At 41.0% G+C, this 14114-nt stretch overlaps 1 protein-coding gene and 1 non-coding gene across 2 annotated transcripts in view; both read left to right on the top strand.

Annotated features, from left to right (window-relative positions):
- DIS3L2 (DIS3 like 3'-5' exoribonuclease 2) overlaps positions 1–14114 on the top strand; it is a 373116-nt gene that overhangs the window by 109449 nt on the left and 249553 nt on the right. The window lies entirely within an intron of this gene.
- On the top strand, positions 10169–10386 carry LOC144227454 (small nucleolar RNA U3). The gene has a single exon (XR_013333932.1). It is a non-coding gene; the product is annotated as a small nucleolar RNA U3 (small nucleolar RNA).

Here is a 14114-nt window from a genome sequence, read left to right as displayed (position 1 = left end):
AAAATTAAAAAAAGAAATGACCCAAGGCCTAGTGTTAATTCTTAGAAAACAGCTGCTTTAGAAAAAAATTAATTAGAATTCTAGTGGTTCTATCTTCAGACTAGAGCGGCGTGATAGCTTCTCGGGGCATTATAAAGGCAGGTATTGGAAATGTGTCATAACCTTACCAGACATCTGCTCTGGATAGTGGATCAGATGTTGAGAGAGCTGACCCAATTATAAAGTTAACTCAAGAGCTATAGCCTGCTGAACAAGGGATTCCAGACTCAGCTGTCATCCTGACCTGGCAGTAGATAACAAATTCTTGGGGCATGTGGCATAGGTGTTCAGAAGGCAGGTAGGCAGTTTTCATGGGAGAGGTGGGTCCTCTGGGGCTTTGGGACGGGGCCTAATTTCAGAGATACAGGACTCTCTTAATACAAACAGACTGGTAGAGGCACCCGCTGGGCTGGAGTCAAGGATAATATTTGATTGCTATGCTAGGAGACTTGGCTAGAGCAGTATTGGGAGCAAGAACCAAAGCAGGAGACCAGCAAACCCTGAGAGTCAGAGTTCTAGGCCTTTTTTTTTTTTTGGTTGCACCAAAGGAGATTTGGGAGCCCAGAATTAAGTTCTGGTATCTTGGATCTGGGAGGTGGGTTACAAGCTAAGGCCTCTTAGAGGAGGAGCCAAAGCTGTTTGAATGGTGCCTACCTTGCGTGTGAACTAGGGTGAGCAGGTTAGTTGATGCAGCCATAGTGAGTGACCCAGGGAAAATCAGAGTAAGGAGGAGGACAAGAGCATATTAAAATTAGACTGTTTCACAGGGGGAAACAGAAGCTGATTAGCTAAAGAGTCAAGGGTAGATTTCAGATGAAATTTCTACTAACTCAAAATTAGCTTCTATATGTTTGTCTGAATACTTAAAACTATAGTAAGAAAGGCTGGAATCAATTTGATTATATTGACAGCCACTGGAAAACTATAATGCTATTCGTTTATCTCTTAGGCATTTGTTGAGAGCACTTGCACCAGACAGAGAGGATACAGTTGGAATAAATCAATTAAGCACTTTGTCAGTGAAGTCTTTTTCTCTTGGGACAGGATTATTTCACTTAATTTACAGCAGAGCAAAGTCTATACATGAATTAAGGAGGGTGGGGAAGCAGGGATAATTATTCTATACTTCCTAACATGTCTGTTACACAGTTACTAAGAAAACTTATTCTTTTTTTTTTTTTTTTAAATTTTTTTTTTTTTAATGTTTTTTATTTATTTCTAGGAGAGAGAGAGAGAGACAGCGTGAACAGGGGAGGGTCAGAGAGAGGGAGTCACAGACTGAAACAGGCTCCAGGCTCCGAGCCGGCAGTCAGCACAGAGCCCGACGCGGGGCTCGAACCCACGAACCGCGAGATCATGACCTAAGCGAAAGTCGGACGCTTAACCGACTAAGCCACCCAGGCGCCCCTAAGAAAACTTATTCTTATGCAAAGATACTTACACTTTAGCAAAGGAATAATAGAAGTACAGATGGTATTTTAGAAGAGATTGGCACAGAAAGAAAGAAATAATGAGTTTGAAAGAATAAAGAAAGCGATGATAGGAGTTACTACTCTTGTTCTAAATTAAACAAACAACAAAAAAATCAAAGTGCACATTTAATCCCTAATTTTCAGTGGCTGTTCCAAACCTTCTTATGGTCACATGAAATTGGTCTCATACAGTAAATTGTTTCCTTTGACAACTAACTTTTCCTTCAAGTGATTGTTTTAAAGTTTTGTCTTCCAAGTTCTTCTTTAAATATGCATCCATCATACTAGATTATACTTAATCCAATCTCTTATATAACCACTATCATTTTGGATTGTTCTCAATTCCAGTGGAATTAGGATTTCTTAGAACTGTTTGGTTTCCTGGCCTGTATGGCAGGTCTGAAAAAGACTTGGAAGGTACTTAATGATGGAGGGCAAGGTCTTTGGAGCCTCCACCCATAGCAATATGGTAGGTAAGGTATATCTACTACCATGATCAGATTTTCCCAAAATTGTTATATACACAAACCTATTTTTAACAATCATTTTTTCTTCCTCATTATTGCCAGCTCTGGGATCAAATACTTCAGGTTCTTGCCTGCTCTAAACATGCCTTCAGATCTCCATAATTCAAATTGAAATGTCTGAAATAAGGAATGTATCATTTAAGGATAGGGTAGCTTATTTGTGCTGGGAAACTCCCAATTAATATTTCAGGATTATTTGCTAGAAAACTAATCAAGTCCTCTGAAACTCCATGGAGATGGTTTGGTGAAATTCACATTCACTTTATGGAATGAATTTATGTAGATAAGGGACTTTTAGCAATGCTGGCACATTGTAAGTGCTTAAGAAATGTCAGCTATTACTCTTATTCTTCCTTGAAGTGAAGACAGAGAGCCATTGTTTGGCCAAGAGCACGTAATAACTGAAATTTGCTATTCCCAGCTCTTGAATTTACCACTGATAATGTTTATTTACAGTAGACGTAAAATGTTGATGTGAAATGTGGGGGCCTCACTGTGCATTCCTTTGAAGGATCTAAACTGCCGGAAAGTTGTGGTAGCTAAGGTCATACCATGGAACAATATTGTTTATTTTGTACCCGTGCTGTTTGCCCATCAAGATCATCTAGGGTCGTGCCTTGTATTATCTTCACCCCAGAGCCCAGGCTGAATGAAATAGCTGCTAACAGGAGTATTCCCCTTTTCTGTGGCAGAAGCAAACAGAGCTTTGAACATTTAAAATGTCCTTGCCCAGAAATGCCTACATCAGTTCTACTCACACCTCATTGGCCAGAATGAGTCACCTGACCCTCCTCAACCACTTGTCATCCTGACAAGTGTCCGCAAGTAGGGATAGCAGCTTAAATGTGGTGAATTGCACTAACGACTGTCCCACTGCATTAATTAGATTGATCATATGTTGCATTCTTGACTAGCCGTCTGAAAAGTGTATGCCACTGGTCATTATGGAGATCAGTCAGCAGCTTCTGTATTACTTGCTACAAATCTATCCCCAGTAATGAAGGAATTCACAAATACCTGAAGGATCAAGATGGTCTTTAAGATCACCTTTAGTTATATAATTTTGCTTGAAAGTACAATGTGTGATGGAAAGTAAGTTTGCTGATCTCTGAATCAAGCTAACAATGGTACAGTTTTTGTATATGAAAGGCAAGGAAGTTATGTTTTAAGGAAATGTACTGGTATCCATGTGGTAATATTTGTAAACCATACAGTATTTATTATCATAAGCAGTGTTGTGATACTGTTGCTTGCTACTGCTATGTTAAATTTTTCAGTTTTCATTTTAAAATTTTCAATAGATTTATCCCATGTTTTCTGGAAACTAGTAATGATTTAAGGCATATACATAACTATATTATAAATGTAGGCAACTAGGGAGGGGGACATGGTAGATTTGGAAAATCACAGATATTTTAGTGTTTTGGAGCTTGAAATGTAAGATAGGGATTTAACATGGCAGGAGACAAGGCCAGGCTGTTAGATGATGGGTGGGTGGGGTCATGTCATAAAAGGTCTTCATGCTAGTAAAGGAGTTCAGCTATTATCATACAGGCATTGGGGAGCTTGAAGGAGGTTAAGAAAGGGTAGTGATTCAAGAATAAAAAAGACGTAGGGACGATGACAGCTGTAGTTGTTTTGATGTGAGAAAAACTGGACTTAAATATAGCATCTCGGGTTGAGTTTCTCAGAGGCAGAGCCTGAGGTTTCTGGTCCACGTAGTCTATCTTTGTGAAGATTTCTGAAATACATCAAATTACTTAAAACTTAATTAGTAAAAACACAGACCAAATGTTAGCATTTGAGAACAGTTTACTGAGAATGAACTAGATTGAATACTCGAAGAAGTTGGGTCTGGCTGGTAAGAGAGTGAAGTGAGGGGTGCCTGGGTGGCTTAGTCGGTTGGGCGTCCAACTTTGGCTCAGGTTATGATCTCATGGTTTGTGAGTTTGAGCCCTGTGTCGAGCTCTGTGCTGACAGCTCGGAGCCTGGAGCCTGCTTCAGATTCTGTGTCTCCCTCTCTGTCTCTGCTCCTCCCCCACTCACACTCTGTCTCTGTCTCTCTCTCAAAAATAAAGATTAAAAAAAAAATTAAAAGAGAGTGAAGCGATAATGCAGCACACAGAACTGAGGTGGAGACAGGTACCTGCTCTCTTGGAAACCAGATCAGGTTTTAGGAGCAAATGCATTGGGGACAGTTGGAGAGATGTCCCGATGGTTAATTTTTGGGTAGCATTTTAGAACCTGAGTCAGTAAACTTCTGTATAAGCCAGAGAGTAAATGTTTGAGAGTAAATGTTTTAGGCTTTGCCGTCCATAGGTTTCTGTCACAACCTCTCAACTCTGCCTCTGTAGCCTGAAAACAGCTGTATTCCAGTAAAACTTCATGAACAAAAACAGCTGGGTTTGGCCTACAAAAAGTAGTTTGTGGAGCCCAGTTCTAGAGGCCCACGTAGGCCTCGTGAAGGCCCTTGCCCCGCCTGCTGTAGCAAGCACTGCAGGCGCCTCAACAGGGGCCCCTTGTTCTTAGTCTTTTTTTTTTTTTAATGTTTTATTTATTTCTAGGAGAGAGAGAGAGAGAGACAGCGTGAGCAGGGGAGGGTCAGAGAGAGAGGGAATCACAGACTGAAACAGGCTCCAGGCTCTGAGCTGGCAGTCAGCACAGAGCCCGACGCGGGGCTCGAACCCACGACCCGTGAGATCATGACCTAAGCGAAAGTCGGATGCTTAACCGACTAAGCCACCCAGGCGCCCCTCCTTGTTCTTAGTCTTAAACAGTGTGACCTCTGTGCTGGGAACGGTCTTCCAATTTTGACTCTATCTCAGTAATTCCAGCTTTTAGTTTTTGAGCGTTTTGTTTTTTAGGCAGAAAATTCTAAAGAGTCTTTATAACTCCATGGGTTCTTGGAAGTTAGTTGCCTGAATTCTGTGTTTTTTTTTTTTTTCTTAGAGTTATTCTCTCTAATAATATGTGTGAACACTGTTTGCTATTAAGAGTTCGATGTGTGTTTATCATAGTTATAGTTCCTTTTTGATCAAGTTAGAAATAGATCCTGCAGAGTAAGGTCTAAGTAATATCCTTAGAAGCAGAAAAAGCTGGGGAGCACACTGTCCTCCATAACGTGCTGGCATGTCTCTCTCTCTCCATAATGCATTTCCTCATGCAGTGTCCCCAGGCCCTACCTTTATGCTTCGGGCCTTTTTTGCCATTTGGTTGAGCAGTGGATAGCGTCAGTTGGTGCCTACAGTGAGCAGAGAAAAGATAAGTGGTTCTCCACTGAGAACTTTTTAGTGTCAAACCTAGCCCATTTGTGTCACTGGAAGAATTGTCAGGGATACAGGACATAGTAGAGGATGGCAGTAGTAGGTCAGATAAGGCAGGTGACAAAGATCAGTTCAAAGGGTTGAGTATAAGGCTGTAAATGGGCAGTGAGTTGATGGTCAGGAACCAAGGAGATTTCTAATGGGTAGGAACACAGAATGAACAATTGAGGTAAATGGTTTAGAATATGGTCTGTCAGCATGGGTGGGTCCTTCACTCATACAACTCCTCCATCAGGGTTTTGTTTTTTTTTTTAAGTTTATTTATTTTGAGAGAGAGAGTTCGTGCAAGTGGGGGAGGGGCAGAGAGATTGAGAGAGAGAGAGAGGAAGAGAAAGAAGAGAATTCCAAGCAGGCTTTGAGGTGCCAGTGCAGAGCCTGATGCAGGGTTCAAACTCATGAAACTGTGAGATCATGACCTGAGCCGAAACCAAGAATGGGACGTTTTACCAACTGAGCCCCTCAGGTGCCCCCTCCATCAAGCTTTTGACGAGTGCTTGTTATGAGTCAGGCAACACGCTATGCCTTAGGAACGTGGTGTGGAATAAGATAGGCAGGATCTGGTTCTAAACCACATAACGTAGACTGTGACTCGAGAGCCCGTTTTTTCAGTTCTCCCAAAGGTGGTACTTAAATAGTGCCATTCTAGGTTCCAAGTAGAGACGTTTCTTCCTTATGTATAGTGGGTGCCTTACTGTATAAGGGCTTGATTTTTTGGGGGAGCTCGGGCTGAGACAGTCAGGTGGGGCAGTACAGAGCGGTGAGTGCAGCCGTGGGGTCCCGGAGCACCTGTGAGTGCACAGTAGGGACACCCTGCGAGCCTGGGGGCGGGGGGCGTCAAAGAATGTTTTAGGAAATACATTTCTGGAGGAAATGAAGTCTGAATGTAAAGTAAGTTTGAGCTAGAAGGCTTGATGGAAGGGAGAGCTGGGGCTGCTCTAAATCCTGAAAGTTGTTTATTAGAGCAGGAGTGGAGGCTGTGAGGGAAGAGGGGCGGCTGCAGACGAGACCTCGTCACCCTTGTCAGAGGTTCCTGTTCGTTGGGTGCTGCAGAGACCAGCCATCAGCCATGGAGTTGAACACCCGGATCTCGCCGTATGAAGCAAGGACGAGCCTGGATACCATTGGAATCCTTGGTGCATAGTCACTTCTTTTTCTGGAACCATCCGCGGAGTGAGGTCTTGTTGTTTGTAATGCCCTGTGATGGAGTGTCTTCGGTCTGTAAAGACCTTAGTCTCAGGTCCTTTGGGGTAAGATGGAGTTGGCTTTTGACAGTGAGGAGCTTGGGCCTTGCAGCCCCTGGGTGTACTGGCTCTGGGCCTGTCCTCTCCAGGGCATACTGGTGTTGGATGTGGCCTTCCTTCTGGATCCTTGCAGCTCCAAGTGTGTTATGTAGCAGCAGCATTGCAGAATCTCAGGCTGTACCCCAAGGCCCACTGAAGAAGAATCTGTTTTGCTTTTAGTTCCTTTTTTTAATTCATGTATCATTAACATACAGTGTTACATTAGTGTCAGGTGTACAATATAATGATTCAAAAATTCTGTAAATTTCTCAGCGCTCATCCAGATAGCTGTACTCTTTTTCCCTTTATCTGTCTCATCCATTCTCTCACTCAGCTCCTTTCTGGCAACTACCGGTGGGAATAGTCTTGTGTTTTAACAAGATCCCCAAGTGATTTGTATGAACTTTAAATTTTGAGAAGCACTGATGGTGTATAATTAAGTAATTAACTCTCTCTTTTAAAATAAAAACTGCTTTAGCACAGTAGAGAAAGGAGGAACATATATATGCCATGACTCTATTATAGCTAGTCCTGGGGAGGGTCGTGAGTGCAGTGTAACTTGTCGGGTCTCCAGAGATTTGTGGGAGTAATGATTTCCTTATTTAGCAGAATTAGACACTGGCCACCTTCCCCCTGATCTCTGTCTCTCTGTCTCTCTGCTCTGTCTCTCTGTCTCTCTGTCTCTCTGTCTCTCTCATACACACACACACACACACACACACACACACACACACACACACACTTCCCTTCTCCGTTTAGCTAGCAAATGAAGGACTGAGAGATTCTTCTTATAGGTGAAGTTGGAAAAAACTTAATTAGTTTATTGAAAAAAGATTTCAGTCTTTTAAAATTTTGTTTAAATGTTTATTTTTGAGAGACAGAGAGAGAGAAAGAGAGAGATGAGTGCAAGCAGAGGAGGANTATGCTGCTGTGTTTCCTCATTTTGGATGATCACAATTCAGTCTACTTCCTCATGTCTTTGCTGTTTCTCAATAAGGTTTTCTTTTAATGTTTTGTCTTTTAAAAAGTATTTTAATTTTGAAATAATTACAGATTCATCGGAAGAATCAAAAATCGCACAGAGAGATTCTGTGCTGTCTTCAGCGATATTCTTCCAACAGTAGCATCTTACATTCCTGGGGGCGCCTGAGTGGCTCAGTCGGTTAAGCGTCTGACTTCCACTCCGGCCCTGATCTCACTGTCCGTGAGTTTGAGCCCCACATCAGGCTCTGTGCTGATGGCCCAGAGCCTGGAGCCTGCTTCGGATTCTGTGTCTCCCTCTCTTCTCTCCTCCACTCAAGCTCTGTCTCTCTGTCTCACTGTCTCTCTGTCTCTCTCACACACACACACACACACACACACACACACACACACACACACACACTTCCCTTCTCCGTTTAGCTAGCAAATGAAGGACTGAGAGATTCTTCTTATAGGTGAAGTTGGAAAAAACTTAATTAGTTTATTGAAAAAAGATTTCAGTCTTTTAAAATTTTGTTTAAATGTTTATTTTTGAGAGACAGAGAGAGAGAAAGAGAGAGATGAGTGCAAGCAGAGGAGGAACAGAGAGAGAGAGGGAGACACAGAATCTGAAGCAGGCTCCAGGCTCTGGGCTGTCAGCACAGAGCCTGATGTGGGGCTTGAAGTCACAAACCACGAGATCATGACCTGCGCCAAAGTTGGGCGCTTAACTGACTACGGCACCCAGGTGCCCTGATTTCAGACTTCATCTGAAGTTGTTTTCATTCTATAAGTGTCATGTAATCCACTTCCTCTCCCATTTTTAGGAGATTTTTTTAAGAAGATGATTTTTATATCAAGTTAAAATAATCATATCATTTCCACTAATCTTCAGTTTCATTAATTTTTTTTCCTTGAGGAATTACCTCTTAGACTGTGTTTAATACATGTTCATTTTGAGGAAGGTTTTCAATTTCTTTTTTCCTAACCCACCGTTTGAGACCTGCTTTTAATAGTTTGCAACATGTTAGTCTTTTTTGCAAAAGTAAACTTACAGGATGTTTTATTTCCATTTTTAAAATTTTGTATCTTGAAACAGTCCACAGTATGAAAAACCTTCTCATAATGGGAGCATTTTTACTTTTTCCTTTTCCCCTGTGCTATCATAGTGTCATATGCTATTGCGTAGATGAGATTTTTTTTTAAATTTTTTAATGTTTTATTTATTTCTGGGAGAGAGAGAGAGACAGCGTGAGCAGGGGAGAGTCAGAGAGAGAGGGAGTCACAGACTGAAACAGGCTCCAGGCTCTGAGCTGGCAGTCAGCACAGGGCCCGACACGGGGCTCGAACCCACGAACCGTGAGATCATGACCTAAGCGAAAGTCGGACGCCTAACCGACTAAGCCACCTAGGCGCCCCGCGTGGATGAGATTTTAAAGGAAAAGAATAATATAGCTGGAAGGGTTAAGAACTAGAAGAAGCAAATCTAAACAAAGGCAGTCTGAAACTGTTTAAATGTTTATATTTGGGGTTTATCAAAAGGATATATTGTTCTTTAATAAATAGCGTACCCATGTTACAAAAATGATTTATTATTTATATTGGAATTATCCTTTCATTCTGACATTTACTTTGGTGAGAGGTTAGATTATGCCAAACATGATTAAATTAATGATTTTACTGAGATAAAAATTCTCATTTTAATAATTTTATTTTTTTTAATTTTTAAAACCACTTTAAAGAGTGCAATCTGGTGATTTAAAAATATTCACAATGTTATATCACCATGATCTAATTCCAGAACATTTTCATCATACTGCAAAGAAACTTTATCCTCATTAAACATTCACTTCTAACCCCTTCCCTCCCAGACCCTCAGAACCACTACTAGACTTCTTTCTGTCTCCACAGATTACTGTGTTCTGGACAGTTCTTGTAAATGGAATCCTACAGTATTTCTCCGTTTGTGTTTGGGTTCTTCACTTAGTGTGTTTTTAAGATTCATCCATATTAGAGCATTTATCAATTCTTTATTCCCTTTTTATGACTAAATAATATACTACTGTACGAAGGGGCTACATTTTATCTTTTTATCAACTGATGGACACTTGGATTGTCTACACTTTTTGGCTATTATGAATAATGCTGCTACGAACATTCATGAACAAGTTTTTGTGTGAATCCAGGTTTTGGTTCTCTTGGTTGTATACCTGAGTAGAATTATTGGGTCATATGGGGATTCCATGTTTAGTAAAAATTTATTTTTGTAATGTATCACCAAAATAACTGTCCCTAAGCTTTTTTGATTCAAAAGGAATTAGTCTTGTGAATATATACACAATTTTGGCCCTGCAGTGTCCTGTGTTCTTTGATATTTTGTCCATTGTATGCGCAGTATATGAAGTCTCTTGCTTCTGTTCCTTTTCACATGCATGTCCTTATTTTGGCCATTTCAAAATGGTGCTCCTCTGTTATCTAGCCCGTGAATTGATGACCCTTTGCTTTATTGTTTTGTGAGTTATTTCTGGAACATCAAAAGTTCCCTTTTATAAAATGTTGTGCATGGGAAGACTATGCGTTCAGTAGTTTGGTACTAGAGAAGTTTCCTTGAATGTGGAGAGTACCGAAACCACGAGGGTTGGGTGCAGTGCCCTCTCCTGAGTGAGCAGCCGACTCTGCATGTTGCTTCTGAAGCTGTTGGCCATTGATGATCCTTTTTCTCTTCCTGATGATCGTTTTTCTCTTCCTTTTGGAGAGTGAGGGGAAAAGTTGCCATCTGAGTGGGAAAGAAGGAAAAATAATACTGTGGGCACTTACTGAGTTGTATATCCCCAGGCTGTTTTTCTTGCTGTTGTTGAAGGAAGTTATTTATTATAGTTTTTGTTGTTGTTGAGATAGTATGTTGTTGAATGTTGTATGGGAAGTACATTTACTTCATTACCTAATGCAAGTACGATTGTCCTCTTAGCATTTTGTGTCATTGTTACTTGATTTTCAAAATGCCTTTAAACAAAGAGTGTACAATATTCATATTATGTGTGTGTGGTTTAGTATTATGAGCTTTTATTTACTATAAACATTATCTTAGTTCATTACTAAGATTTTTAAACACAAATTAATGTACTCAGAAAGTGATTGAGGGGCACCTGGGTGGCTCAGTCAGTTAAGCGTCTGACTTCGGCTCAGGTTATGATCTCATGGTTTGTGAGTTTGAGCCCCATGTCAGGCTCTGTGCTGACAGCTAGCTCAGAACCTGGAGCCTGTTTCGAATTCTGTGTCTCCCTCTCTCTCTGACCCTCCCCTGCTCATGCTCTCTCTCTCTCAGAAATAAATTAAACGTTAAAAAATTTTTTTAAAAAGTGATTGAATAAATCATCACTTTTTAAGTACTGCCTAATGTTTCATTGGGTGGATGTTTTTTATTTTTAAAAACTTTTAACATTTATGAATTGTTTAGAGATAGAGTGAGAGCAAGAGAGGGGCAGAAAGAGAAGGAGACAAAGAATCCAAAGCAGTCTCCAGACTCTGAGCTGTCAGCACAGAGCCAGATGTGGGGCTCAAACTCACTAACTGTGAGATCATGACAGAGATTATGACAGAGATCTGGTGCCCCAGATTTTTAATAGCTTTTTTTAATAGCTATTTTTAATAGCTTTCCTATGTTATAGGGCATTTGTTTATAATTTTTTTTTTTCTATTTAAATAATATTGTGGATGGGTACCTGGGTGGCTCAGTCTGTTGAGCATCTGACTTCAGCTTAGGTCATGATCTCACTGTTCATGAGTTTGAGGCCCACGTTGGGCTCTGTGCTGACAGCTCAGAGCCTGGAGCCTGCTTCAGATTCTGTGTCTCCCTCTCTCTCTGCCCCTCCCCTGCTCATACTCTGTGTTCCTCTCTCTCAAAAATAAATAAACATTAAAAAATAATATTGTGGAGAACGTCTTCAAATACGTAACTTTTATTTTGTAGGATTGTTTACTTTTTTTTTTAATGTTTATTTATTTTTGAGAGAGAGAGAGAGAGTATGAGAAGGGGAGAGGTAGAGAGAGAGGGAGACACAGAATCCAAAACAGGCTCCAGGCTGTCAGCACAGAGCCTGATATAGGAACCCACAAACCATGAGATCATGACCTGAGCTGAAGTAAGACACTTAACTGACTGAGCCACCCAGGTGCCTGTTTCCTTTTTTTTTTTAATGTTTGTTTGTTTGTTTATTCATTCATTCATTCATTCATTCATTCATTGTTTTAAGAGAGAGAGAGAGAGGGAGCAAGGGAGGGGCACAGAGAGAAAGAGAGAATCCCAAGCAGGCTCTGTGCTGTCAGCAGAGAGCCTGACATAGGGCTAGATTTCACAAACCATGAGATCATGACCTGAGCCAAAATCAAGAGTCAAATGCTTAACTGACTGAGCCACCCAGGCTCCTTTCTTAGTATTGTTTCCTTAAGTTTAAATTCTCAGAGTAAAATTTACTGGGTCAGAAAATGAGAAGATTTTTCAAATGGCAATCTGTGTACTACCAGGTCATACCCATCCTTTAGTTAAATAATGAAATCCAATCAGTAAAAGGCTTTGCCTTATTTCTTTAATTTTTACCATTTGTTTTCCATCCATCCTTTGATCTTGTTGATGCACTGAATGTTGGTTTGATCATCTTCAATATTAGCTGTTTCTTCTAAGTGTGTTATCTCTGTGTTTGGCACTTTGTATTGGGCATGATTTCAGTTGTCTGGTGGGTACAGAAGCCCAAGGCTGAATCTATACTCCGAAGTCAGGGACAGGGCTGTGTTTTCCTAAGTGTATAAATCCCTGTTTCCTGCATACTCTTCTATTATGCTTCTGTTTGACCCCTCTTCCTTTATAGCCAGAGTCTTTTTGGACCCACTGCCTCTTTCTTGACAGTGGTCTGGATTCTCAGTTTGGCTTCTAACCTACCATTCTAGTATAGTTCTTTTCAGGGGTGCCTGGGTGTCTCCTTGGTTAAGCGTCTGACTCTTGATCTCAGCTCAGGTCATGATTTCACAATTTGTGAGATTGAGCCCCGTGTTGGGCTCTGAGCTGACAGTGTGGAGTCTGTATGGGATTCTTTCTCCCTCTCTTTCTGCCCCTCCCCTGCTTACTCTCTCTCTCAAAATAAATAAACTTAAAAAAAATTAGACTTGTTCTTTTCATGGTCATCACTAATTTCCTATCCATTTTCTTTCTTTTTTAAAAATAGTTTATTGCCAAGTTGGTTTCCATATAACACCCAGTGCTCATCCCCACAAAGTACCCTCCTCCATGCCCATCACTCCCCTCCCCCCACCCCCATCAGCCCTTAGTTTGTTCTCAGCATTCAAGAGTCTCTCATGGCTTGCCTCCCTCCCTCTCCCCCACTATTTTTCCCTTCTTCTCCCCCATGGTCCTCCGTTAAGTTCCTCCTAATTCTCCTATATGTGCAAACATATGGTATCTGTCCTTCTCTGTCTATACAATGGAATACTCCATTTTCATTGATCATTTTCTTTTCATTTTTCTTGAGCTTCTAGGTGATTTAAGACCACTGATTTCCATCCACTTTGTGATAATGCCCCATTAGCTCTGTGGCCCAGTTCTGTTTCTTTCCTTGGTTTGTTCTTTCTTAGTTGATTTCTCTTTCCTCCATCTAGTTGTAGACCTTTCCCAATCTCCTGTCCTGAGCCATCTTTTCTTTTCTTATACACTGTCCAAAAGAGGCCTCTATGTTCATTCAGAGTTTAAACTGGCACTTCTCTTTGGGTGATTTCCACCATCTGTTCATTTACCCAACAGTTTTTCATTGGTCACTTTGTGCCTGGCACTGGCCTAGGGCCCAGGAGAGCAAATCTGACTGCCCAAGATCAGATCTGTAAACAGAGCAGCCATGTGCTAGCTGATATATTCCTTCCAGGGATTTGAAGACCGATGGCCAGAGCTCACAGGAGGATAGAAGACCGCTTGGCCTCAGGGAACTGATGTAAATTTCTTAAAATGGATGACATTTGAATTTCAGTTTGAGAGAAGAGTTTGTCAAATGAAAATTCAGGGGAGGGAAGAATATTTTAGGCAAAGGAACTATATTATAGGCATGTATGCCTCCCAGGTTTAAGCTGGTGAGGGCAAGAATTGTGTCTTATTTATGTTTATTTTCATGGCATCTGAGAAAGAACGTGAGCTTTTCAAGTCAGACTGGGGTCCACATTCTAGACACTTTATTTACTGGCTGTAAGGTTTAGGGGCCTTGTGTGTAAATGGAAGGAAGTTTTTTGACAAGGATTAATGAGCTACAAGCACCCAAAATAGTGTCTAGAAGTAGGTGTTTTTTTGTTTTTGTTTTTTTAAAATTTAATTAAATTATTTATTTTTAGATCGCTTATTGTCAAGCTAGTTTCCATATAACACCCAGTGCTCATCCCCACAAGTACCCTCCTCCATGCCGATCACCCCCCTTCCCCTCCCCCCATACCCATCAGTCCTCAGTTCTCAACATTCAAGAGTCTCTCATGGTTTGCCTC

The sequence above is a fragment of the Crocuta crocuta genome, unplaced genomic scaffold (genome assembly GCF_008692635.1).
Source record: "Crocuta crocuta isolate KB4526 unplaced genomic scaffold, BGI_CrCroc_1.0 scaffold290, whole genome shotgun sequence".
In the NCBI taxonomy this organism is placed as follows: Eukaryota; Metazoa; Chordata; class Mammalia; order Carnivora; family Hyaenidae; genus Crocuta; species Crocuta crocuta.
This window is presented reverse-complemented; position numbering and strand designations above follow the sequence as displayed.